A 27,259-nucleotide genomic window follows, 5' to 3' on the forward strand; every position below is an offset into this window, starting at 1 on the left:
AAAGCCTGTACAAGTTTTAGACATTTGCATACATATAACCCCAGAAATATTTCTGTGTCTTCAAGAAGGCAGCACCCACTCTTTTCTTCATTTGCCAATTTCATGGTTTTTATCAGAAATATTTAGACAATGCAAAACCTCTTTGTTGGTATTATACTAAGTAAATAATTAAGTTAAAATTACGGTCAGGAAATGAAATGAATAGGGCTCTTAAAAACTCCTATCTCAGTTATCTGTTGGATGGTATTTTTCCATTCCAGCTGTTCTTATTGGACATGTAGATTACTATTACTACTATTTATGGATAACATGAAATGAGAAAATATTAACATTGAACATCCACTACTTTAAGCTGTTAACTTTTGCATTCCTTCACTCTGATATTGACAATCTTAATGTTGCATTATCATGTATTTCTCTACGTAAATTTGTCTTGGATGATAAGTAACTGTTTTAGAAGAACTTTCGCTGAAAAAGCAAAGCTATTTCTTCATGCTCCTTCTTTCTTTATTTTTTTCTAATAACTAAGTTGTAAATGATACTTGATTTTGTGAGAATATAATGAGGCCCAACGAATATAACTGCAGTGAAAGGAAGGCTTTGTTTTTTTGTTAGAAAGATCTCTAAATGTTCCTATACTTCGTAGTTTCATGATTAAAAAAAAAATATCTTTCTTTTATTCCTGCCATCCTTTCTGGAGTTAAGAAGTATTGACGATGTATTTGGATTGTCTGCACTTTTGAACTTTGACATCTTACCACAATTCAGTGACACCTCAGCAAGGCAGACTCCAAGAGGAGATCTTTCTGCATATCCTGGAAAATCGTAGACTGGAAGAAACAATTGCTTCAGGATGTATAGCTTGTTCATGTTGCTATTTCTGTCTAACAATTTACTTTGATCTAACATTAATGAAACTATGCCCGGACTGGTACATAAGGAAACTCAAAGGCTGTGGACACAAACTGGTACTGGTATTTCACACTGCACCCTCTCAAAGAGATAGGACGTAAAACCACATGAGTGGATCTGTAGTTGATCAGTCAATAAGTTGAGGATTAATTAACTGTCCACTTTCAGTAAATAGAGAACCTTATCATGCTTTCCTTGGGAGTGAGTATGTTAAGGCAGATGCCACAACCACAGTTTCTGTTATCTAGACTGCACGTTTGAGATATCTAGTTATTTGCATTATTACTAACCTGTACATGAACACAGCTACCCTTTTGCTCATAGGACGTGCCATGGGAATGGGAGCTGGTATTTGACTGGCTCTAGAGCTGCAGGCTGGCTGCCCAAATATACGCATAACTTAACCAGTGGGAAGAAACTGTTCGATTATAAGCAACAGTTGAACGCTAAGCGTCACCCTTGTTATGCTGGTATTGTCTAGAAACCAGAGCGGCAACAGATCAAAACAGAAAACCGTAACTTAAAGAAACAACATGATATTTTGATAGCACTTGTTTTAAGAATGCAAGCACATACCAGCTTGATTTTAAGTGTGTTGTTGTTTTAAAACTATAACAGCTGAATGAGCCCTTCTCTGGATAAGCTTTCTGTATTAGCTGTCAGTTCCTCGACTTCTGTTCATTCCCGAAAAGTGCTAAAGGACATATTTCCTTAATATTCTTTTATGGCCAAGTAGTTGCTATACTGAAACATCTGATACAGGATTCTGATCCTTCTCCTGTTTAAATTTTGCCATAATTGCAGAATTGTATGATTCGACTCAAATCGCACAAACAGCAGACTTGTAATGCAAACTATATAATCTTCTCATAAAGAGGGATGAGAGATTAGAAATCAAAAATATTAAAGGTAACATATTCACTACAAGCTCTTACTTCAGGTTTCTGAGTATGAGACTTCACTGGGGAAAAGAAGTAATGCAGAAAATACCACCTCAAACTACTTCATCATCCTTCTTGAAACCTTTTATTTTTAAAAAAATTTATGGACATATTATAAACTGCTGCTTTATAATTTCTCTCTCTCACTCTGGATTTGCCTTCTATTCCATTGCAGTGTTTCCTTTCTGTCCATGACATCATCTTAACCCTCACTAGGGAAAGGGGGAAAAGAGATAGAGAGAGAAAGGGAAAAAAAACCCAACCCCACCCCCCACCCCCCCCTTCCTTGGCAACAGAAATACCTTTAAGTGTAACATAATTACCATCTCTCTGCCCTTTCTCCCCCCGCTGGGACTATTCAGCAAGCCCTACAACATACACTTAAATCTTCAACTTCTCAGAGACACTACACGCAGATGGGAAAGATTTGATTAAAATTACAGTGCTTTAGGTTCAACTTCACCTATTAAGAAAAAAAAAGGTTCTGGTGCTGGACTTTTTTCCCTGAGAAATAACTAGGCCACAGTAATTACAGACAGGGCCCTGCTGTGCACCATGAATAGGATCCCTGGGGTGGTATTTTCCTGTTACCTGTCTATGTAGGGCTGTTGACATCAACATGAATGATAACTATGCCAGGTTTCCTTTTTTTTTTTTTTTGTTTTACTTTTTTTTTTATTCTTTTTATGCCTTATAAAAAGAAGGGGAGGAGAAAGAAAAGAAAATAAGTTATAAGTGTTGTGATTTACATTTTTTGTGTCAAGGATGCTTTTATGTACTTTTCTGTACATCTGTGTGATTATTTTCTTAAATTATTTTTCTTGAAGTTGAATTTTGGCCTTCAAGCAATGAAGAGCCCAACGCAAGGTGAGTAATAGGCACAAAACATTAGACACTGTGGAAGTTTAAACGTTAGTGCTTTTCCAAGTATCCAAATCAGCACTGACCCACTTTAAGACAATTGACTTGTACAACTACATATTGTCCACCAAATTAATTTTATTTGCATTTCTGGTCATATTAGACATTAAAGGCTGTATTTTGTTATTGTTTCAGCTGATAAAAGTCCTGAACTACCCAGCAAAAGCTTTACTCTGTATTATGTTGCATTGGTGAAATGGAGACTAGAATTGTAGCTGATGGCACACCCCAGGAATTGAACAGAATCAGTGGAAAGAGTATTGCAAGAGAATATCTAAAAAAGAAAGGTAAAGAAACAGCAATAAGCATAGTCAGTATGTTAGGATGGAGCTAAAGGAAAGTAATGGAAGATTAGATTGAGCTCTGACCATAACTGCAAGTGCACGCAGGAGACTCATATGGAATTTAGAAGAAGAGAAGGGAGAATAACAGCAGGAGTTGGAATGGACTACATCTAATATTTGTTGGAAGAAGCAGACAAAAGGCAGCAAGGACAAAGTCCTTCCCTTCTCTCTTGTTATTCTGTGCTTTGTGAAAGAAATATAAAACACCAAACTGTCCAAACTGACCAGCAGAGAGTCTTGCCAAACACAGACAAAACTCAGACCCAACTAATAATGGAAAGTTGAGGCACCTCATACATCATGGGCTCAACTCTACCTTCTAGAAGATGGCCTTCATGGTTTGGGAGTCTGAGGAAAAGGCAAGGTAAATTAATCTTTTTTCTACTGACTCCTGACTGATATTTGCCTTTAAAGTATATACTGCTAGCTGTTGTAAGTAAATGCATCCCTGCAGGAGCCTGTCTCAAAATCAATTGTTAGAGTCAGTACAGGTAGCTCAGAATAATCTGGGAGATGTACCTGTTCCCTGACAAAAAGTCCTCATCCTGTCCCAAGAGGATCCTGGAGCAGAAGAGGATCAGGACTAGTACAGCAGCAAAGTAATTGGCTTTTGTAGATATCAAGCAAAAAAAAAGAAGTTTTAGGAGGGATTTTTGCACTGTAAATTCTCTGAGAATACTAATAGACTACTGGTTCATGCTAGGATACCTCATAAGCTGGAGAAGAAACCTAACATCATGAATTGGCCAGACATGGGAGCTATTGACTGAGAAATGACACGTAGGCTGAGGATAGACTCTGCTGGTCCATGGAAAGCTGGAGATGCTTATGTTTGATGTAATAACATAACATGGAGCCAGACAAGGGGATACAGAAAGAGGAATGACATGGTCAAAGCAACAGCTTGAGAAAATGATCTTTGAGAAAATGATCTCTGCAGCAGAATTGTGAATGGATATGAGTCTTTGAGAAAAGGATGTTGCAGTGATCAAGATGAGAGATGGGAGTCTGTATATGTTGCTTAGATGAATGGGGTGCAGAAAGAATCTCAGCAAGACTTAGAGTTTCATTGTGAGGGCACAGACACACAGAGGCTCCTGAGCTGAAGAAAGTTCTGACTTTATGGGCCTGAGTGGCAGACAGGCTGTGGATATTGTCCACAGAGATTAGGAAGTATGGGAGAAGCAGCTCTTTCTTCTCCGTGTTAAGCTTGAGCTGACTAATTTACATCTGCAGAGAGATGTGTGAGAGAGGCTTAGATTTTACTTTGGACAGAGATAGGCTGGTAAGGGAAACAGGGCAATGCATAAGATACCTGAGACCTTAGAGCTCAGCCATGAAGGGATGCTGTTGGCTGGCTGCAAAAATCCAATGCTAAAAATGCAGAGACTCAATTGTTTGTTTTTTTTTTTCTGTTTGCTATAGCCACGGTAAAGATGAGTTTCGCTATTCCAACAACAAGCTAAAATAAAGAAAAGGTGATGGGATTGCTATGGGATTTGGAGTATCAGGAGTTAGAGAATGGAACTTCATGGTGTATTTTAGAGGTGATATGTGAAACTCTTTAGTAGCTTCCAGGAATGCCACTTCAAGGGAAGACTGAAGAGCAGGAAGGAGTATTTGGGTGAGGCTTAGTTCCCTATGTGCGTCTCATGTGGAATGGAGATTAATGTTTATGACATTTTCTCTCCAATTATTGAAAGGGAGGGGGCTGAGAGAGCCTTGCTTGAAAGCCTTGTGGGAGGGAGCTCGCTTCCAGGCATGTTGAGGTGCACCTGCTTTCTCACTTGGAGCAGTCGTGAATCTAATCTGCACAATGCTGTGTTGTGCTTATGAGTTACATTCTCCATTTGGTGTTTTTTTTTCCATTCCCTTTGTAGTTTAATGGAGTCTACTGTTATTGGGTTTATTTTCTATTTATTTGTCCTGAGCTTCCATTCTTGTGTAGTATCGTGCCATTTTCTGTCTCTTATGAGACTGTTCAACTCTCCTCTTCGTCAGTTCCTCATTTGCCACAATGGCTATTCCTATTGCCATCTTTGGCAATTGAACATTGTATCAGGCTCTAAAGTCCTGAGATAGACTTAAACACTGTAAAGGCAGGGCAGAGCTGTTTTCTGCCTCTTTGTTAGCTGAGAGAATGGCTTCTGCCCTTTAAGGCAATTGACAGATGCAAGGAAACACTTCTGCAGAGCAGGACTACTCCCCTCCCTCCCTCTTCTCAGCTCCCCCAGCCCCTGTCCATCCCTCCTTCCTTAGTTTCATAGCAGCAATTCAATGTGCCTGGCAGTGAAAGAACTCTCCTGCAGCTCTTAGATATCCTTATTTATTTATTTATTTATTTATCTATTTCACACCTCCTGGCCAAATGTGAAATGTAACCCTTCGTGTCATAGCTTGCCCTCCTGACTGGTGAAAACTATCTTGGCTCACAATACACCTCCTTTGACAGAAAGACCTCAGCACAGTTAAGATACCTTTCATCTGCTCACCTTCTCTGGTGGTTTTTGCAAGGAATTTGCTTACCAAGGCTGGGTTTTCCCAAGCACTCTCACAGTTCTAACGATAATGGGTTTGTGTATACTGTAGAGTGATGCTGAGCTGATCCAGTCGTGTTTAGTTCACATTAATCACACCCTTTTATTCAAAACAGCATAGCTCTGATCTAAACCAATTAAGCTAGTGATGTTAGACAAAGAGATTCATATAGCTCAGAAAAGCATAACCTTTGTCCATAGAAATGTCTTAAGATAATAAGTTTTATTCAGTGGGCTGGATTTGTAGAAAGGTGTGTTTTGGATGTGGACATCTAATTGTACATACGAAATCAGCAGGAAAATAACTTGTGCAGGCAGACAAGTTTCAGCTGCATACATGGAGATATAAAGATGAAATGATCTCAGTTTAGAGATGATGCTTGAGAATGTATGGGGAATTAAAGATAAGACCCATAAAATGAAGAGATAAATAGACTAACAGGTAAAGCAGAAAAAAAAAAATCTTTGCTTGTATTTAAAAATACACTTTCTCCTTCATGCGTCATGCTGACTAAAAAAAAAAAAACCCCAAACTTTCTTTGATTTCTCATGTTATACTAAAACCACATATTCTCTTTTTTATTTGTAAATTTTTAAGTTGCATTACAGCCTCACCATGAACAAATTCCTGAACCGTCTGTATCTCTAGGATACCATTTTTAGTTCAGGGAACAGATGAACCGGATGAACTTATTTATTATATTTATACCATAATGTACTTGTGATGCCTGACAACAATTGATATTAGATCAGCTAAGAATTTGGAATTAATTAGATATAAATTAGATACTAATTCACTAGGTATTAGATCTATGTTAAAATTCAGCTCAAAACCCAAAGTACTCAAAATAAGACCTGGTTTCAATGGGGCTTCATACAGTGTTAGGTCATTATTATTTGGATAGATCCTGATTATCCCAGAAGTTCACTTTAAAGTCAAGCACCTCAGCCCCTAGGACCTAATGCTGTGGTCAACAGGCACAGAACTGGAAGGGCCACCATACCCCAGCACCTGAGCCCCTGGAAAGCGAAAGAACTGGAAGAAATTAGCTGATCATAGGAAATTTCAGGAAATTAAACCTACCCCAGGCTGCAGGGAAAGGCAGAAAATTCCTGGTATCCCTACCAATTTGAGTTATTCAAGAAAGCTATATCAATCAGGCATCTGTAAATGAAAATTCACCTTAGATATATATTATCTAGTGTGCTTGTCTCTTGTCATTGCCAGTCTGTGCTGATTCAGAACAAGGCAGTTCTCTGCTGCTGCTGAATACTTGTGCATTTAGAAGAAATAAATCTTTCCTGACCAACCAAAGCCTTGAAGTATGGATTTTGATATTACTTCTTGTCTGAATTCAAAATTTGTAGTAATTTAATAGAACTCCTTTATGGATCATGCAGATGTACCACTCAAGACAAAAGTCACCTGCTGCATTCTCCTCTGCATCCCTGCTGGGATTTAAGATGCAGTCCATGTGTTTCGCTCAGCAATGGTTGTTTCCACTTGAAATCTCCAAACAGGTGACTCAGGACATTTCCCCGCATCGAGGCAGTGATGGGCCTGAATGCTCCTTCCCAGCTTCCCCTGGGACTCCGCCACCCGGCCCACAGCCCATTTCAGCCCTCTGAGGCCAACAGTCCCTGCCCCAGAGATGCCACAGCAGGACCGGTCTCAAGCTTCCCACAGCCATGTCCTGTCCTGGCATGGGTCCCACCAAGCCATTTTTGGGCCCACATCCTAACCCAGCCTCAGTCCATCCCCAGGGAGATGCCCGGTGCCAGGGGCTGGGGTTGCCACTGGTGCCCCCCGCAGCTGCCTCGCTCCTGGCTGGTGTGGTAGGATCAGCACCTCAGCTCCAGGCTCCCTGACCTGAGGGATCAGTGGATCTTTGTTGTGCCTCCCACAACCCCCATTTTTGGGGCACTTGCTGTCTTCCAAGAAGCCATGAAATACAGAACGAGTATTTTTTCTGCTGATCAGATCCCACTGAGGGCTTTGCTCCATCTGTCCTCTTGTGATGCCTAAAGGGGATATTCCTTACTTCAGGATTGCCATGGCTTACATGGAAGACATTCAGAAACTGTTTTCATCTTTCCCACATCAATAGACTGTGGCTGCAGTGGGTGAGGTGTCCCCATGATCAAAGGCAGGATGGGAAGGATGGCATTATAAGACTTGAAACTGGGTCCTATCCCCAGGTTTCCTCCCACTTAACTCCCTCAGTCATTTCTAGCATCAGACAGAAACCAACAACCTGAAAGTCCAGGCACCTTCTATTAGGCGTTCTGGTACCACCACATCCAAAAAAAACATGTCCTTCTCTCTTCCTCTTCTTCTTACTATAAAAAAGGTTTTCCGCTTTACTTAGCAGCAGGCCCAGTAGCTGCATACTTCCTCTCCAACCTTTTGGCATCCACTCACTGCTCACCCACTGACCTTGGAAAGAAATGCCAACTCAAGGATGTTGAATGCTTGTAACCTATAATTTGTGGTTAAATATACAATGTAAGGAGCAAATGTGCATAGTTGCATACACATCAACAAATACCATGTGTTGTGATGGTTGCATGCCTTGGAAAGCCACCTCCTAAACTAGTTCTGGGCATATTTCTGCTCAAAGGGCTTTTCTTTCCCCACAGTCCCTATCTAAAAGACTATCTGCCATGGAGGATCCAACAGTCAAGGCTGGGCCAGCCTGAGTCAGTGGGGGGTCTGGTTGAGTACCTGTCATCTGAATTATATGAACTGCTTAAAGAACAGCTTAGTGAGGGGAGAAAAAAAATCTCAAGGAGTCTTTGCATTTGTCCAATCTGTATAGCACATTGTCTTTTTTTGCTGTAATTCTGCCATTTAATGGGAGCTGTCTCATTATCATTGTATCTTTTGGGTTCACTGAGCACTGTGTTGAATTCCTCACACAGTGCTGATCAGTTACTCTTACAAGTAATTCTCCTGGCTATACTACAGGTGCTTGGTTGAGGTGCTGTTCACCACCAGGACTGAGTGATATACAGTCTGGTCAATAGTAATCCTTTGCTTTACAAATGAAAATGTGGATTTTTGCAGATCAGAGGTATTTATTGAATCAGTACTGAGAGTGAAGAGTCCTGTGAATCTCCACATTTTTGCAAACGAGGTATAACCTGGTAAATTTGAATCTGATTTGTGTCTATATAATGAGTTTAACTCAAGGGAAAAATAAGCGCATTTGAACCTGGTGCTTCATGACTTTCAGTATTAAGAACTTATGCAGCTGGATTCAGTATAAAAATAGTATGAATCCATTTTACATTAAATGTAGAAGTTTTTGCACAACTTTATGCAAAGTAACTTTTTATTATACTACAGTTCTGTGCAATTTACTCTGTAATAGTGCTTTCAGGTAAGAGCTTAAAATTGGAGGTCATGTTTGCTCCTCATGAATATTAAATATCCCAGGATTATTTTCATAATCATACGGATTCATAGTATGCCCTTGAGCAGAGCTACCTTTCCACGAGTACTGGGTAGTTCTGCACCCCTGCACAATCAAACGAGTGTCTATAAGTTGAGACAATGCTTTGAAAACAGTCAATTTAGAGGCGTGATATAAATGTAGAAGAGTACATTTGAACAGTGGAAAATCCATTGCAAAAACACTTGCACAGCATAAATCTCTTGGATTCTGTGAATCCTCTCTTCCCACTGTCTGTATGTGGAGGAGCTCTGCATGCTTGGACACATCCCTGCTCATGAGCGGGATATAGAGCCATATAGTACAGTTCCTATCTTCTCCTCTCCCATTCCCAGGAAGGATTATCTGTGGCCTCTGGGGTTAGATCATAGTGAAAAATCCCAGGGTTAAATACTGGGATTATACCGGGATATTCTCCCTTTCCTTGATCTGCAGGGAGTTTAGATTTCGTTCTGGGTTTGCTTTCCATAGAAGCTGGGCTAACAGGGAGCCCTATTCTTACAGTCTATAAAATTTTTCTGTCCTAATTTTTTTTTGCTGTAGAAGATTTTAACCTGGGACCTGGCTGAACTTTTGACTTTATATGCAAGTATATAGAGAAAACACTATACTGAAAGAAAAATGGGCTCCCCTTGTTCAACCCTACAGGCATTCTGAAAAAAGAGGTGTGTGACCTCTAGTGCATCTCTTGTTCTTTAAACATGTGTTTTCTGTAGTCATTCTTGCTCTTCTTCTTGTCCTAGTGCACTTTAAGGAGGGAGACCTGAGTTACAAGAATTGGGTTTGGACTGGACTGGCTCCAGACCGATGGTCTGAGGAATTCTGAGGATACTTTTAAACATAACTCAAAAGACTCTTCTGGCTCAGAGTAAAGCTATTTCTTTACCTTCTTTAGCGAACAGGATAGTAGGGCAAAATGCAGAATTGTTTTCAGTGTTGAAGAAAGAAAAAATCCTTATTGCAGAATGATTTATTTGTAAATTCTGTAGAGACCTATACTATACACTGTTTGGCACTGGAGTAGACAGGCTGCAGGCTCCATCTAAGATACATTCACAAATACTGTATTTATGAGTATTTGTGAATGTATCTGAGATGTATTTGTGACTATATCTTAGATGGCATCTTCTTCAGATCTCTGCATCTCAGGAAATTTTGTAAAACTGATCTAAAAGCATCTTCTATGATGTATGCATGTATTTCTCTCATCCCCTCTCTGCCAACTGAACCTAGTAGTTGCAACATATTAACATGTATTTTGTTTGTATACAGTTAACCGCCTATGAACATACATATATACAGAAAGTATTTGATAACTTTGCGACCTTGAGATATGAGCCATTCATCATTGACTAGCCTAAGAATACACATCCTGGTATGTTTTATTCATAACCCTATATGTGTGTGTAAATATACACATATATGCAAGTAAATATTCATTTTGTACATATTACACATTATAATGAGTGCAACTTATAATTTGAAAAATGAAAGCCAGTGGGAAAATTCTTACAAGTGACTACTGTTTTCTCCTTTGATACCTTTCCAAATTGATGTTTCCATCTCATTGTTTTTGTATTTGTTTTTAACTTTATCTAAAAGATTTTAAAATGGGGTATTATTTAACAAAGAAGAAAACTTTACCACTTTCTCATGTAAAGCTAATGTGACAATAAAACTGTCAACAAGGAGGCAAGATCAGTCTCACAAAAATCTTGAAACCTCTAAGTGGAATTTGCATAAAATAGTTCTGGTATTATTATTCACTGTTCTTCCAGTGACAGATATGTCAAGGCCTTAAAACCTAAAAGAACAATTATGCTATTGTATCTCTCGGAGGATTCAAGGGGTGTGTCTTTGGTGAAAAAGTGCTATTAGAGCTTTGAAAAGCAGTAAAAAGACAGCCCAAGGGGCTCTTTAGCTAGTCATTTTAAAAAGAATGCCTGGGCTTTAAGTGTCTTAAAGTACATTTATTCAACTCTTACTTTATGCTTTAAAAAAACTGCTAATAATTAATGGCTGTAACATTTTTTTAACATTTGCATTAGCTATAAATAAAAACTCTTGATAAAACCTTTATTGATTAACTTAAACTGTGATTCTCTCGTGAATGCTTCTGTATTTTTGTCAAGCATATTGCAAAGAATTATATATAAGCTTTTTGGTTAAGCTAATATTGAGGAAATAATTGAACAATTATAGACCAAAACAGGAACTAATCAGTAAATCCATTACTTGAACAAGCTAGCTTAACATAACATGTCTGACATTAAAAATGAGGGATTGATAAGTAATGTATCATTACAGCTGGATATGCCATAAAGTCAGCAATCCAAATGTAATTTTATATTAAGCATGTTCATGATTTTAGTTTTAGACTTGTTGGAGTTTGGGTAAAAATATATATTTTGAAGTTCTCACTAGAGAACAAGTTGGAACAAGCCTGTAAAGTACAAAATCACTAAGCAAAGAAAGAAGATGTAAAATAAGTATAAAAAATGGATTGGACTCGAGAATATAGAGCAAAGAGACATCAAAAAGAATTTAAATAGGGAAAATCAAGACCTGAATTAGCAAACTTTAATTGTTGCCGACACTAGCCAGCTAATAAATGTACTTTAGAGTAAGACCAAAAATGGCATGAAATTAATTTATTTCATACCCTTCACTGTAGAACAGTGTAATTATGAACTTGGCAGCCAGGTGCCGGATTGGCCAGAGACCAGGTTAATATACAGTATTTGATTATAAAATGATTCATTATAAATATGGCAGGTCTATCTCTTTCTTATCAGGATTGTCATATATCAATATAAAGTAAATGAGGAAAAAGTGCTGGCCTTAGCCAGCTACTTTTGTTATCAAAGCATACATTGTTATTACATATAGAGTACACTGAGGTGATATTTAGTTCCCACAGTAATAGACTCTTTACAGCTACTGGAGATACATGGAAATTCTTGGAGCAGTCTGTTTAAAACAGAGAAAACAGGAGAAATTATTACACTTTAAATTTTACAACAGACAGGATACAGAAACTTCCATTAAAATTCTTATAAATAACAGTAACTTCATCTTAATATTCTTTAGATATTCTATACAATAACCATAGAACATACCATAAAAGCCAGAGTAATGCTAGCTATTTGGAAAAATTAAGCTGTAAAGTTCTTAATGGTGACCACTCTAACAGAGTGTGAGTTGTTAGAAAGTCTGATGAGGTATATATAAGGTTATGTCCATATAATTTCAATTTTGTCATGCCAGTATTTAGATAAAGCTGGCAGCAGTCGATTTCTGATTCTGGATATTAATCTATATTTTATGTGATATTCACTTAGTGCTTAAGTACCTAGTCTAATTAAACTCAGTATGAATCTTGCAGGATGTAGCATGCAGTTATGCAGGACTCAGGTTTTGCACTATGCAGTTCATTTTGCATTTACATTGCTGGAAGTTTTGTCATCTTACAGACATGTAGAATCAGGGCTGTTTTGTGATTTTAGTCACTTGTTTGCTATATGCGTTGAAATGTGTATTTGTGCATAGATAAATAAGCAGAGCTATGCTTCTGTACCAGAACTTAATATATTGCAACATTCTGATGCTGGCACTTGGGCCAACATGCACTTTATCACACTATTAAGTGATTTAGGGTTCTGCAAAAATATATTATGCAAGTGTGGATGGATAGCACTTTATAAACATAAGACTGAACCATACCTCTTATCTGTCCTTGAATTTTAGGATTGTCATTGACTTTGCATGAAAAATTCTCTGCAGCCTTCCTCAATGTACAGTAGTGTTGTCTTTTAAAGATTAGAATTTATAAAGCAGAACATAATTGTCAGATTTTAAAATACAGTTAGGCTTTCTTTCCAGCTGCATTCTTTGTTAAAAGCTGCTTAAATTCCCATATATTTAATGATGTCTTTTTAATGACTTTTCCTGATTTAAACCCTTTCTCCATAATTTAATTTTTCTTCTCTTTTTCTTTTTGTCCCCAGCTAATGTAAGAGCATTCTGACAGGACCATATTTAATTAAGGAAACAGGCCAAATTCTGCCCTCAGTCAATACCCATTCAGCTTCAAAGCTGATAGGCGATGTGGAGATGGAGACCAAGGTGGCATTTGTCCTAGCTGATAGATTTTGTAAAGCAGCAGGCAATAAGCTCGGTCAGAATGGAGCAGCGGTCAAGCACAGACCTTGCTCTCCAAAGCCTAAATGGACAGGCAGGAGGGGAAGCACTTGCAGTTTTTGCTTAAAATGCTTTAGGCAAAAGTAGTCTCACAATCTCCATTTCTACCCCGGTGCTCTTACCAGCCTTTGCTGCACTTTTTCAGGTAGGCATTTCATCAGAAGAATGTACTGACAAGGAATTTAAAAAAAAAAAATAGGGCAGTGGCCTTGCTATTTGGCTAAAAAAGGGTAGCAAGGAAGAGAAGGTTATTAGTTTGACAGAGAAATAGGGAGTCAGCTGTCAAAGCTGGAATTGCTGCCAGGGTGGTGAGGAGGAGGTGCAATAAGGGCCAACTTGAATAAATAAGCAGAGCGAAGCTGTGAAATGGGGGGAAGGAGCTTAAATGTCATAATCAGGGGATTGATGGATTCAAGGTGTGGGAAAGATACATTGGGTCAGACTGAAAGGCAAGGCAGATGTTCCTTAGTTGTAGAGGACTGTGCAGAGAAGAAGGTGATATGAATATGTGGGAGGCTAGAAAGGAAGAGATGTAATGAAGGAGGTAATTAGGGTAAAAGCAGAAGATAAGAGCCTGAACAAGTGTTTTAGAGATACCGTCAGAAAGAAACATCTGACTATCGAAGACGTAATTCAAGGAGAAACGGCAGAATTTGGATACAGCCTGCTTATAGGGGAAAAAAATTAGAAGAAAGAAACCAAAGAACCTATCAAAGCTGTGGGCCTGACCAAGAGAAAAGGTTGTGGTTTTATTATACACAGTGAATGATGTCAGCATGAGAGGCACTCACAATAGCATTTCTGAAATGTGCCAGTGCTAATGGTTTTGCAGCCGTGTGACTCAGAGAAGTTGGCCCATTTTTTTTCTGAAAGAGGGTGGACTTACCTAGATGACAGAAATAGCTATTGTCCCAGATGTACCATCCTTGCTCCCACAGAATTCTCTAGGAACGGCTCTTTCAGGCATAGCATTTCTGTTCTCTAGAATAAAAGTCTTCCTTTCTCTAAAAGTCTGTAGAAGTCAACGTACATCTTTTCGATAGGTATATGTAAGTACAAAATTATACCCTGTATGTGTCAGTAGGTTTTTTCATTTCGCCATTGGTATGTTTGCTGTTTGGTATAACCTTTTGCGGTAGAAATAGAAGCATGTATGGCAGAGGCTTCTCTCAGCCCCTCAATGTCCAGTTCTTTTGAATGTGGAAGGAAAACTCCAAGAAATATTAATTAATCTGTTCAGATTACTATACTATAAAACATTTGTTTGAGTTTTGTAGCATCTTGATGTGAGTGAGGTATTTATGTTGGTATGGAAAGTGTATTAAATATTTAAGGTTGTGTGTCAGCTTACTAGTTTTGGAGCTTTGGGGGCAGGGACTATTATTTACTGTATATCATGAACAACACCAAGTACAAGAGGGCCTCGACCTGCTAGTCCTCCAGGAGCTGCTGCAATAAATAATAGTAGTTGAGGAAGAGTCTGTCATTCTAACACATTGCTGTTACTGTTGTAGTTTAAAGTGAAATGGAAGGATCATCTTGACAGTACTTACTGGTTCTGGTTTTTGGTGGTTGATACTGTCCTTATTACAGTAAATTGAGCAAAAGATATTGTGTCAAGGCCTGACCCTGGCAGTTGCTGAAAATCCCAAACTTCTAATGAATGCAGGTGTGCTCCAGGTGGTTGGCATCCTTCATGATCAACCCCTATTCAAATACATTCTTACACACATACACAAATACCCCTACTGTAAACTGGGCACAACACTTGATCATCTGTGGGAAACAATAGTAATACCTGAACTCTGTGATAATATCATCATTCTAAAGAGGGGCAATGGCTAAACAATAATACTAAACTGAAGCTGAGAAGATTGTGGCACAATAAATGTTGTGCTGTGCTTTTCTATCCAATCTTCTGCTCTGTCCTTCATGGACCGGATCGGCCTCCTATTGCTTTTCTTGGACTTGCTATGCCTCTGTTCAGAGATTCTTTCCAAAATTGGGCAGTGCAAGCTGCATGTTTAGTAGATGTGGGAGCTGGAGCTGCTTTCCACCGGCCAGCTGAGAGCACGTCTCTCCTTCCCACCAAAATGAAAGAACAGATCAGTGCTGCCTTGCTCGTGAGGTCAGCTGTGGGTCTAAGGGCAGGTTGTGCTGCAGTATCAGTGCCTCAGGAGAACCCTGGAATTGGCCCTGTCTCCCAAAAAGGTCAAAGGGAAGGTGAGGAGTGAGTAGTTAACAATGGAATGAAAACAGACCCCCAGATCTACCTTCTCCAAATCCAACTGAGTCCTTGCCCAAGAGGTTTAGTAGCATATCTTAACTTGGAGGTATCTTAATACTTTCTGGGTGTCAGTATTTTGAATAATTCAGATGGTGTCACCTGTCATTAATCTATGCCTCCTCTGCCAGTCAGGATTCTGACATTGTCTGTGGGTGGGTAATAAGAGATCCGGTACCTGAAAAGTTTCATTGTACTCCCTGCTGTTTCAGATCTGAAGAAGGGCTTGCATGCCTGAAAGCTTGTCTGTTCTTTTCTAACTATGTCAATTGGTTTAACAAATTCTATTACCTTTCTGTACTAACCCTGCCTCTAGTATATTGCTCATTGCACTGTGCTTTTTTTTCAATTACCCTTAAATACAACCCTTTCCTCTTCAGTTTTCTACTTTTTTCCTGTCTTCCTATTTTTTCTGCTATCATCCTTTTTCATATATTTATTTCCCATATCTGCTGCCCTGTTTCATTTTAAAAGCCAGAACATAAAACACAAGTTTAAAAATTACACCTTTCGACTATGCTGGTTATACTGTCTTGGCCTGAGTTGCCTTTCACACCTATAAGGCTTTGTCTTTTTCATTCCATTAATCTTTCCTTTTGAAGGCTTCAGCATTCTCCTAATAGCAGTCTGTTTCGATGGATAGCAGCATTGCAGGACAGACTGAAAAAAAGCTAGTTAGAGAAAGATTTGTCTTGACAAAAATGTCAGTCAGAAGAAGTTTGATCTGACAGTATTTTCATCTCACGATTTGGAGGAAAAAGTACTTTAAAAATTTTCAGAGGAGACCAGAAAATCATTCAAGAAGGTAAATATTGAAGTTTATTTGATTGTTTTTTTCCCAGTCATTGAGAGAACATGCCATTACTAACAAAGGAATTCACAGAAATTATCCAGTCCAGAGTGACTTATCTATTATAATGTTCCAATGCACTATGCAAATACTTAACTAAAACCATTTTTCAGCTGGAATGAAGATTAGGAGTAAGTATGCAACAGTTTTTATAATTGGAGACCATTTTTTAATTATCAAAAGATTAATAAAAAAAAAAAAGTTTACGTTTTAAAATATTTAAAATTGCAGAAAAGCACATTCCAGGAACCTAAACACATTTAACTCTTTCTTTTGGAAAGTAATGTCACTTATCTTGTCCTGTTTATATTCCTTTCATTCCTACTATGTAAGTTCTTATTTTTTTGTATTGAAGGCTTTTTCTAATGATCCTTTTTGTAAGAATATGACTAGGAATTCTTAAATATGCAAACCCACTATTCTGTGATCCTACTGCTGGTATATTATTTAAATTGGAATGGTTCCTGTAAAACAGGTGGGTCCTGTAATTTTGTGACTTTTCTGGAACCTAATGATTTTGTCTTTTCTCTCCTAAGCTTCTGGGATAAGAAAAGTGAGAGATACATATTATTATTGTCTCCGAGTGTTGGAAGTTCTCTCTGTTTCTTGCTGGTAATATTTGTAAGTCTGTGACTTGCTGTGTGGCTTTGGAGAGGGTGTAAGTAGATTGCAGCTCATCCCGGCCATTCCGTCAAACTTCAGTATTGATTTTGAGGAATTTTATTCCCCCTTTTTAGGTGATTGTGCATCCTGCATGTCTCCTGGAGGGTTAGTGTTTTGAAAAACTTGTTGGCAATGCATCAGCTTACATGGCCACCAGAAGTCTTGGTTTCCATACCTCATGTGGTTGTAGTGGCATCTCTTATCCAAGAACCAGGAAGACAGAGAATCAAAAGGAGGAGCTTACCAAGAGAGCCTTGAGGACAGCCTCTGCAGGTCAGCTTTAGGCGTATCATTTTAGTCAGGTCTTCATTTCCCTAGGGAGAAATTGGTTGAAGATGTAGAAGAGGGTAGGACAAGTTATTTTGTTAGCATTTTTGGTGCAGCCACTGAAGAATGATACCATTCGGAGAAGACTGTAGGTAGAATGAACATTTATTACTCTCTCTCTAGTGAGGAATGAGAACAAGGAAAAGAAAGAGAGCAGGTGTTTGACTTTACATATAAAGATATAAAAAATGGCAAAAAGAGGGAGTTTTGGTTGTAACTCATGTTTCATTTTCCTATTTGCTCCTCAGACTCTTTGTCTTGCATTGTTTTGAAGAATGAATGGATGAAGAGGGCTTAGAGAGGTAACTTTAACCCATCTCTTTAATCAAAGTTTGCACTCCCACTAGTAATTCAGTCATAGTTTTACATACGAGTCAATTGCAAGTAAAAAGTATTGTGACATTTTCAATACATCCTTGAAAAACTTCCGGATTATTCTCTTTCCTGTCTCAAAATTGTTCTTACCTCCCCAAGACATCACAGGGAAGTTAATGTAGAAATGACCTGTTGGAAGATTTCTAAGGAGCTGTCAAATCAGGCACATAACTGAAGGCAAATTTTAACTATTACTGTAGCCTATCACTTCCCCATCATACTGGAAATATCTGTCAATAAGTGTACTGAAAAAGGGGTATTCAAACTAACTTGTTGCAGTAAACAATACTGCAGCAAAAACAGTATTATAAAATTTCATGTGACCTTTTGAGAAAAGTGCTAATTTCATGGGGAGTTGTAGGAAAAAGTGCCAATTTCATGCAAATTCACAGGGAAAAGATAGATTGGAAGGTTTTACTTGGGAAGTATAAAAGCTGTAATGACTGTAAAAGATATACAAGCCTAATAATCATGAAAACAACACTGTTTTACTAGTATATATTAATCGCCTCATATCATGCTGGCAAAATGCAGAAACATGATGTTTTAATCCATGTATGATGAAATGCAGCTTTACGGTAATTTCCAAACAGGTCTAAAAATGGTTTCTTAAATCAGTGTCTTTTGGAGTTCTCTGCAGGCTCAAATAGTTCTGCCTCCTTGTTGTAGCCTAGAAGTATCAAGGTCATCCTGAGTTTAGATGTCTAGCCCATGTGAATAAACAAGTGTGGTTGATTATTTGAACAGACTATACCAGGCTGAGCCTTCTGTTATTGCTCCTTCTCTTTTTACTCTTTGAGGTTTATGGGGGCATGGGCAGAGCACACTGTATGAAAGCAGCACATTCAGCCAGTGGTGGGAACAGTTTACTGTTGAATTTGAAATGAACGTAAAATAAAAGGCGAGAAAAATCAGAATAGGTTTTGTGATTATTTAGATTTTCGGTGATTTACTTGACTTCTCTGTTATAATGTAATCAGTGAGAGAGGTGAAAAATGCAACGTATATCCTTCAAAAGGGCAGAAACTGTGGAATTTGGATGTGTCTGTTCCCAAATTTTCATTCAGTCTTTCTCTGGAAGTCTTGTCTGCTTCCAGTGGAGAATGCTAATAGCCAGAGTGAAACTATCAAAAGAATACAGATAGCTTAATATAATTTTCACAAGACAGGTAGTGATAGCTGCTCATATGTGGTATGAGCATTTTACCACCCTCATCACTTTAACAACTGAGATTGACTCTGGAGCAGTGGTCAGATTTCAGGTACATTTAGGCATTTGTTCAAGCCCCTTGGTCCAGATTTGGGAAAGCTGCAAAGCTGCTCTGTGGGGTCCGCACCAAACTAGAGAAATCTCTAAAGCTAATCTTATTCATGATGTTTTTCACCTTGAGATGCAATTGCATGAGAATGAATGATGTTGCATGTTTTTAGCTACGCTGAGCCAAAACCAGAAATGTTTTCCTAGGTTGTATACAACTGAAATAGTAGAATTACTGAATGAAGGATGGTTACCATATCTAATCTGGTATCTCGCTTCCTTTGAAATTTGCTGTTAAGGCTCCCTCATCTACGTTTTCTGATTATTAATCTCTCTAACTGTGCTTGAATTGGATTATAAGTTGCCTAAAATAGCCACAAACTAAGAGAATCTTCATGGTACTCCAAGAGTTTCTCTGCAGAGTCACAAAAAAAAAAGAATATATGTAAAAATAAAAACGTTTGACGTCAGCTATCCCCAAAGTTATTTGAAAAGCACTTCCAGAAGAGTGAAGAGATTCACTATAACCTGGGTATTGAGTAGAAAGAAATTGTATACTGTCCCTCATACAGAATGGTTAAGAGAGATGACTCTTTACGGAGTTGTAACTTTAAAAGGTAGTTTTATTGACTTACAGAATACCTGTAAGTCCAGCAAAAGATTAAACATTATCTCACAGAAGTCCAGTATAGTTTAGCAAGAGATCAAAGAGTTCCATTAACAGTGCAGTAGGAGGTAAAATATATATATAGCAAAGGTTTATGTAGCTCTGATGAGGCCCCCCTAGGGAGCTGGAAGAGACTCAGTAGGTGAGAAGGAGATAAAGGAGGGGGGAGATGGGTGAGCAATTATTGCCAGTCTAGAAGGAGGAGGCAGAACAAATTATTCTAATGGTAGTTTTTAGGAATACATCTCGAATGCACAAGCTGATAGCAATAATTGAATGTGATAAAATCCTAGACAGTGAACTTTCTTTTAGCACAAACATGTCAAGACAAAAATATCAAGTCACGTAAAGACCCTCCACCCCCTTTCTGACATCATGGTTCAACATTAGTCATGGTTGGCAAACTCACCCTGAACTTACTGAAACAAAATTTAAAAAAAGCCATAATAGGAAAATGGTGAAAACTATCTCCTATTTTTCCACTAGTTGTGGTTGGGAGGACTTCTAGATGTGCCCCTTTTTTGTAACTATTTAATGAAAAGGAAGTAAAGAGATAATATTATCACAGTTCTAAAATGCTGGAAATAATGGAGGGTCTAGGTAAAGAGTCTAGCTGAGGTCATAGATCTACACCAAGAACCAGCATGCTAAAACTATAGAAATAATTAAAAAGTTATACTTTTTGGATTTCATGATTGTTGTTAGTAAAATCTCAGAACACTTCAGAACAGAGCACAGAATATGGTCGTTCTCTTCACCTGAAGATGAAAGGAAATCAAGAACACTGAGGAGCCAGAGAGACTCACCTTGTGTCACACTGAACTTTTGACAGTGTTTGAAAGAGTGTTCCTGCCTTCTTGCTCAAGTCTTGAGAGCTGGACTGCCCCCTCTGTACCAAGCACACTGCGTACTCCACACACTCCAGGATCCCAGCACAAAGGGTTTCTGGGCACAGGGCTGAGGCTGTCTATGGGTTTGCACATAGAAGACAGTGATTACAAAGCATGATTCTGACCTGGACCCCCAGATGTGACAAAACTGTTATAAAAAAAAAAAAGCTGGGAGGGCCAGAAGAATAAGTATTTTAACATCAAATAACTCCTTTAAAATTTGGAAGTAACAGGTGAGGTCACCAGCCAGGCACCAAGGGCAACTAGGGCCCTGTAAGGGTTTTGTAGACATCTGGGTAATCACATATACACTGTTTGATACAGTGAAACCAATGGCTACTGGTTACTGCAGGCTTGACATACCAAACTGATAGTAATGCTACACCTGATGGGAAGCCAATACATATCATCATCGATATAGGTCACTGCTTGATGAGCTCTGGCTAAAGGCAGTGAAAAAGGTGAACACCATCAACTGCGTTTAGCTCACAGTAGAAGGGAGTGAACTACACCCACAACACAAGATGAAAAGCATGTTTCCATTATTTAAATCTGCTATAGACAATTTTTCAATGTTCACAATATTAAACTGCATGATATTAACTGGACATCAGGGTTCAGAATCTATATTTGGTTTCCGAGGCTTTAAAAAGCACATTTATGAGAAATAATGCCACTTCTGCCTCCTTCTCCCATCTCTCAAAAAAAAAAATCCTGGTAGCTTTCTTTGTACTCTTATGAAGATCTAGAGGGTATGACTTCATATACATTAGATCCTTTGGCAAATGAATCATCTACCATGATGCATCTTTTCTTCCTTAAGTTGGTAGAGCCTTAGGCCTTGCATCAAATTGTACAGTACACAATTTTTGAAGTTGAACCAATTTTATTTCTAGTTCACAAATTATTTGATTGAGTCAAGTGTAGTCATGAGGTGGAAAAGTGGTGATACATGACTACGATAAATGCACTCTAAAGAAAAGTGCCCCAAGAAAGCTGTGCAGATGTATTCAGCTGCATAATATCAGATTTCCATGAAAAGGGTAGCCATTGATATGCTAGAAGAACTCCCACTAATGGAATCATAATTAGTGCAAGCTACTTGCATCCTGTGCAAAGTCAACTTTCCCTTGTCACAAAGAAAGTAGTAGTATTTTAGTAAAGCTTGATGCTTTGCTTTACTTTTCAAATGGACTTTAAACTAAACCCTTTCTCAGACAATAACTGGAGATTGGATTTGCCTACTAGAGCTGTATTTGGAATTGTGCCTGCCATATATGTAGCTTATGAGATGCTGAAATTAAGTTTTGATGTGTGGTGGTGTAGGTTATTCAAGGATCCTGGGCTGTTACTTGGGTGGCTAGTACCATGACCTGCAGGTTCAACTGCTGTTTCTGTCTGAATTAGCTGCATCAAAGTATCTTGGGTACTTCACACTGAAGTCACTTTTCCATTTGCACTCTGGATGTCCCCACTGAATAATGAAAGCACTGAGTGAAAATAATGAAAACTATTAATGTTGATAATTTATCCTGGAAAAGGAGATTTTTTTTTTCAGTCATAGGATTTTGGTGTTAGATTTTGGCCCAAGAATTGTCCCTGAAACTTGAGGCACTTTAAGGTCTCCAAAAAGCAAGAAGAAAAGTGATCAGCTTAGAGTGAGGATATTATCTCCTACACTAGAGCTGCTCTTCTCTGCAATAGATGTGTAGATAGCTGCATCCCCAGTCAGGGCAAGGACTTTTGAACTGCTTCAAGCAATGCTACAATGACCATTCATTTCTAGAACATCAAAGCAGACATTCATTTTGGTTCATTCAATTTGGGTTTTTATGAATATACACTTAGGTTTTAGCTGTGCTGCTGCTGGCTGTAGTCTCACTGAAGCATGTATGAGCTACAGTACCAGGGCTGAGGGCCAAACAAAGAGTAGTTGCAACGAGTTCAGCAGAGGTCCATGTATAGCTGCCAGTCGAGAAATGGGTCCTATTTGTCAATACGATATGAAGAATACAAATGAAATCTAGAAAAATTGGGTTCTTTAAATCTGGTGTAATGCCACTGAAAGCAGTGGAGCTTCTCTGATTTATAGAAGATGAGCATCTCAACTGTAATATTTTATTATTGCATTTTTGTGGATAATTGAATATGAGGAAACTGTGCACATTGTATAGATTTTTTGTAACAGCAAAACAGGATTTTGCCAAACTTTTAATAAGAAGTCATTCTTAGTGTGTAAATTCCATTATTGGCAGTGGGTGAATGTATAAAGCATGACTGAATCAATCACATAGTCTTTATTTTAAACTATTCAGTATTAGTTATCAAAGCATTTTCTGTAGTTCACTACCCTGCTCAAATAGCGGGATTTGCAGCAATATTACTTGGTAAGAAAGAGTTAAGAAGTGAAAGATAAAGAGCTCTAAGTGTCATTGTTTTAGTACCAGTAATGTTATGTCTCTGCTACAGTGCATAAAGAAAAGAAGAAATGCTGACAAGAAAAAAATATCACACTTCAAAAAACTTTCCCGAGTCTAAGGAATGTAGTTTTAGATTTGTGCCAGTTACAGTAATTAGTAAACTTGTTCTTAATAGTGTTGTTAAAATGTAATTTTTTCACACTTTCTCTGACTTTGACACTGCTGCTTTTTAAACTTCATTTTGCACTTTGTTCCATTGTTCTTTAATCTGCTGCACTTTGCATTTAGTATCACTGAAATTTCGCACTTACTATGTCAATAACATCTGGCAAAATTGCCACCTATTAAGAGTAAGTGTTCTTTTTCTCCTGTGAGAAATGTGATGGTGTATTATATTGGTTTCCCTTGAGAGGCTAAGGAGACAATTTTAAAGCAGATAAATGCATTAAAGAAATAACCTGAACTACAAGAGAAGGTTAACGAAAGTCAGAAACTTTTTACTTTTTTTTTTCACCCTTTTTTTCCTTTGATAAAAGCATCCTGTATATGTGGGGAGTGAAAAAATAGTTCAGTTATGCAATCTTTTACACATTTGGATGTATGTTACATTTCATAATGCTGCTGCAGGACACTTTATGTTCTCATAGGCTTTTATCTACATCAATATTTTTCTGCCCATGTTGAATATGTGTCAGTTTAATGATGTATTGCAGTAAGTGTGCTGGTAAGTTGAGCACTGTCGGATCATTGTGAAAACATGGGAGTGGTTTTCCAGAAATGCTGTAGATAGGAGTAGGCCTGGCTTTGAGTTCTCCACCTCTGTGGTCAAGCATTGTTCCAGTTCAGTTGTGCATGGAGTGAGAACCAGGCTCCTTCTCAGAGCAAAAACATTCTACTGAAGGAAGATGGGATGGGTTGGGGTGAAGTCATCACCCTAGGCTCCTCTGTACTTACCAGTCCAGCTAGAAAACTTCCTGACCTTTTTCCATCACCCACAGTTGGAAGACTGACCCACTTTGGGCATACTGTCTTCGATAAGACCTTCCCGAATTAGGACATACACATGCATGCCTGCATATAGTCTGGCCTTTAAAATGTATAACATTTTCCTGAACAATATAAATATCTTGAGTATGCCTGTGATTCTTATATATACATTGTTAGTAAATGAAACTGAATTTACAGAATGAAGTACAGCCTGAATGACAGACTTTTCCTTCACCATGGATAAAATCTGGGTGAAACTGAGCCACCACCCATGCCATACACATGCTGAAATGATGCTGAGTTTCAAATAATTGCACACAAGGAAGGAAAAAGCTTCATAGAAGGAAATTCCGTAGCACTGTTTACACTATGGGGTCGATTTTCATAATACTGCCTCCCATGGCATTGCAGGAATGTGAGCTGGGAAGGGCTAAGGGAAATACAGTGTGTTCCAGAGACTGTCAAAGACATAGGGAATCTTTCCGTTGACTTAGGAGAGCTTTGGCCTGAGCCTGCATTATAAATGCAAACTATATGACCTGACTGAAAAAACAGGAGGGATGGGAATATAATGAATTGAGACATAGGGATGTGGGATTTTGGTACTTTGGCAGACGGTGGAAGGGCATTCCATGCCTGTAAATCCTCATGTCAGGCCCCAGTGTTGCAAACACAGTGATATCTGGCTTTGCATGAGCGATGTGAATTTTTTGTCCAGGTACATGCACAGCTCCAGTTAGCATAATGAGAACTGTGCATATAATGAATCACAGGGAGACTAGACTTGAGCAGAAAAAGATCTGTCCCCATGGAAAAGCAACTTAACAATTAGACTAAAGAAACGAATTTTTCTAAAATTGGTACACTTGATCTTTATTCAGCATATTGTTAAAGAATAAATAGATACATTCTTCATCTTCTCTGTACAAATACATGTATGAGATTTAAAACTTACATGGCTTGAATCTGTATGTTTGAATTCAAAAGAAATTTTACTTGACTAAAACATAGGGATGAGTTCAATGCCTTAGTGACTGATATATAAGATTATTATAGAATACATCTCATCTGAAATAATTTGAACTAATAATATTACAGATTTGCTATCTGGCTGTAGTACAATGCATCTTGCTATGGTTTTCAATTTGCATGTAATATTTATAGTGGCATTTATTAGCTTGTTTCAGTATAAATCTACCCAGGTGATGTGTTTCTGCTTAAACTTTGAATGTATGTCTTGGAGGACACAGAAATAGCAAAATAAAGCATGCTTGAACATTTTCACTGTTTTCTTTCTTGCATATATACAATTAAGGCTCAGATATTTGCATCTGAATTGATCCTGTATTATAATATGGAGTTTACATACCACTGGTTACAAATAATGAGGTGGTGAAGAACAACAATTGTATTTCTCCTCCCAGATTTTCCCTTTTCTTAAATTTCTCTTCTTCATTCTTTATTTGCTGCAATTTAAAAATCTTTTCCCTGACATGAATGCATTTTCTTCTGACAAAGTGACTTTTCTGATGCTTTTTATTTTAAAATAATTTTATATCAAAACCAGATTATTCTTAACAATACACAAAGAAGACTCTAATGAGCACAAACATGAATCAAATGCTTGTGTGCTGTCCAGTGTTATCCAGTGTGATACTGCAGGGCTCATTGTTAGCCTTCCTTCTAAAATTAAGTCACCTCCAATTTCTTAATTTAGCAAAGATGACTTTTTTCCTTGTTCTGAAAATCCACCAGGAGTTTAGAGTGGTTGTTCACTTTCAGTTGGAGACAAAACTGGAGACTCAAGCAAGTTCTTAAGGTGACTGCATGGCTTAACTGCCCCAAATTGGTTATTTCTCTGTTTAAAGACATGTTGTGGTAGATTACATGCAGCTAGCTCACGTGAGCCTTGTTCACACTTTGTAATGCTGTTCTTGGTAGGTAGTTCCCATGATTTCCTGGGGAGGATTCAGAGAGTAAGTCAAGGTTTGGCAACTTTTCAAAGTTGAGGTGCCAGATGGTATTTTTCTTTCCCAAATTAGAAGTTAAGCATGCTGTTAGAAACTCAGCAAGAGCTGGGAGATACTGCCTTTCACAGAAGCAAGATGCTGCCAATCACCGTATTGGAGGTATCATCTCTCTGCACAAAGCTGTAGTTTCTCAGCCCCTGTTGAGCATGGAAGGTGGGGGAGCCTCTGCCTCTCACAGGTGCCCCTCTAAAGATGCGCTTTGTCTCCCCGCTCCTGACCTGCGTGAGCCTTGCTGTGTGCTGTTAAGACACTACCTATGGACCATTCTGGCCATCCAAGCTGAAGGCTAGTGATCCCTAGAAAAAGAATTTTGTTACTAGAGCCAAGATGCCAGAATTTAACCCCAGTCAGGTGAACTGGTTTGGATTGTCACAGTGGTGTCCCCATCTGATAGTGTGGTGTCCCCATCTGATAGTTGTTCCTCTCTGTGCTCTCTATTTTCATTACCCCCATGTTGTGGCTATTTTTGAGGTTGTCTTCTTTTTCCTCCATATTCAGATTTAAATAGGTGACTAAAAGGTCAGGTCTTCAGCCTATATGGTGTATCTTTAGGCATTTACATTCACAGGAGGTGCTTCAGGAAAAACACATTTGTTGCAGGTAGGCAAGTGATTTAGCTGCCAGCACCCATTTATTGGCACCTGAAAGCTGGCAAAGATGATAGTCTACTTCCCTGTTCATCTGCAGTCTGTCAGCTGAAAGCTGCTGCATTTTGCATTTCTGAGTCTCTTTCATGTCACCAGAGGTCACGATCCCTTGTCTGGGAATCACTGAACTCGTTCATGAGGGTGATCTTGCAAACTGGCAAGCACTGACTCTCCACAGAGACGCCTCATGGCATAAGGTCCTTTAAGTCTCCTGCTTTGTGAACTAACAGGGGCAAGAAATGTTAGCAAAATGGCACCTTTTATAACCTGTGAAGTTAGAGTTTGTCTTGCACTGCTAACCGGTGCCTCCACTCAGTGAAAGGGAAACACAACCATACTAAATAGAGAGGGGAACTTTCTGAGGCAAGTAAACACGGATCCATAACGGTGATCTGGCCTATCCTTCAGACCAAATGTAGGCTTGGAACTCCTTAGCTGTTTGAATGAGGCAAGTGTAGCCAAGCTGTGGCTCCTGAGAGGACTCTCAGTAAGGGCTTACATGGCCCTAGTGACAGAGTCCTCTCATACAACTAGTCGGAGCTCTGCCGGGT

At 38.6% G+C, this 27,259-nt stretch overlaps 1 long non-coding RNA gene across 3 annotated transcripts in view; it reads left to right on the forward strand.

Annotated features, from left to right (window-relative positions):
• The window catches only part of LOC148056845 (uncharacterized), a 234,613-nt gene that overhangs the window by 80,272 nt on the left and 127,082 nt on the right, over positions 1 to 27,259 (forward strand). Inside the window, exon 1 of one of the 3 annotated variants that reach the window (XR_015702166.1) lies at positions 17,681 to 17,736. The exons of the other annotated variants lie outside the window; for them this stretch is intronic. This is a non-coding gene — a long non-coding RNA (uncharacterized LOC148056845). Of the gene's footprint in view, positions 1 to 17,680; positions 17,737 to 27,259 lie in introns of those variants that run through there. 3 annotated transcript variants of the gene reach the window in all.

The sequence above is a fragment of the Nipponia nippon genome, unplaced genomic scaffold (assembly GCF_047370975.1).
Source record: "Nipponia nippon isolate SJK-2023a ecotype South Korea unplaced genomic scaffold, ASM4737097v1 scaffold_11, whole genome shotgun sequence".
NCBI lineage: Eukaryota > Metazoa > Chordata > Aves > Pelecaniformes > Threskiornithidae > Nipponia > Nipponia nippon.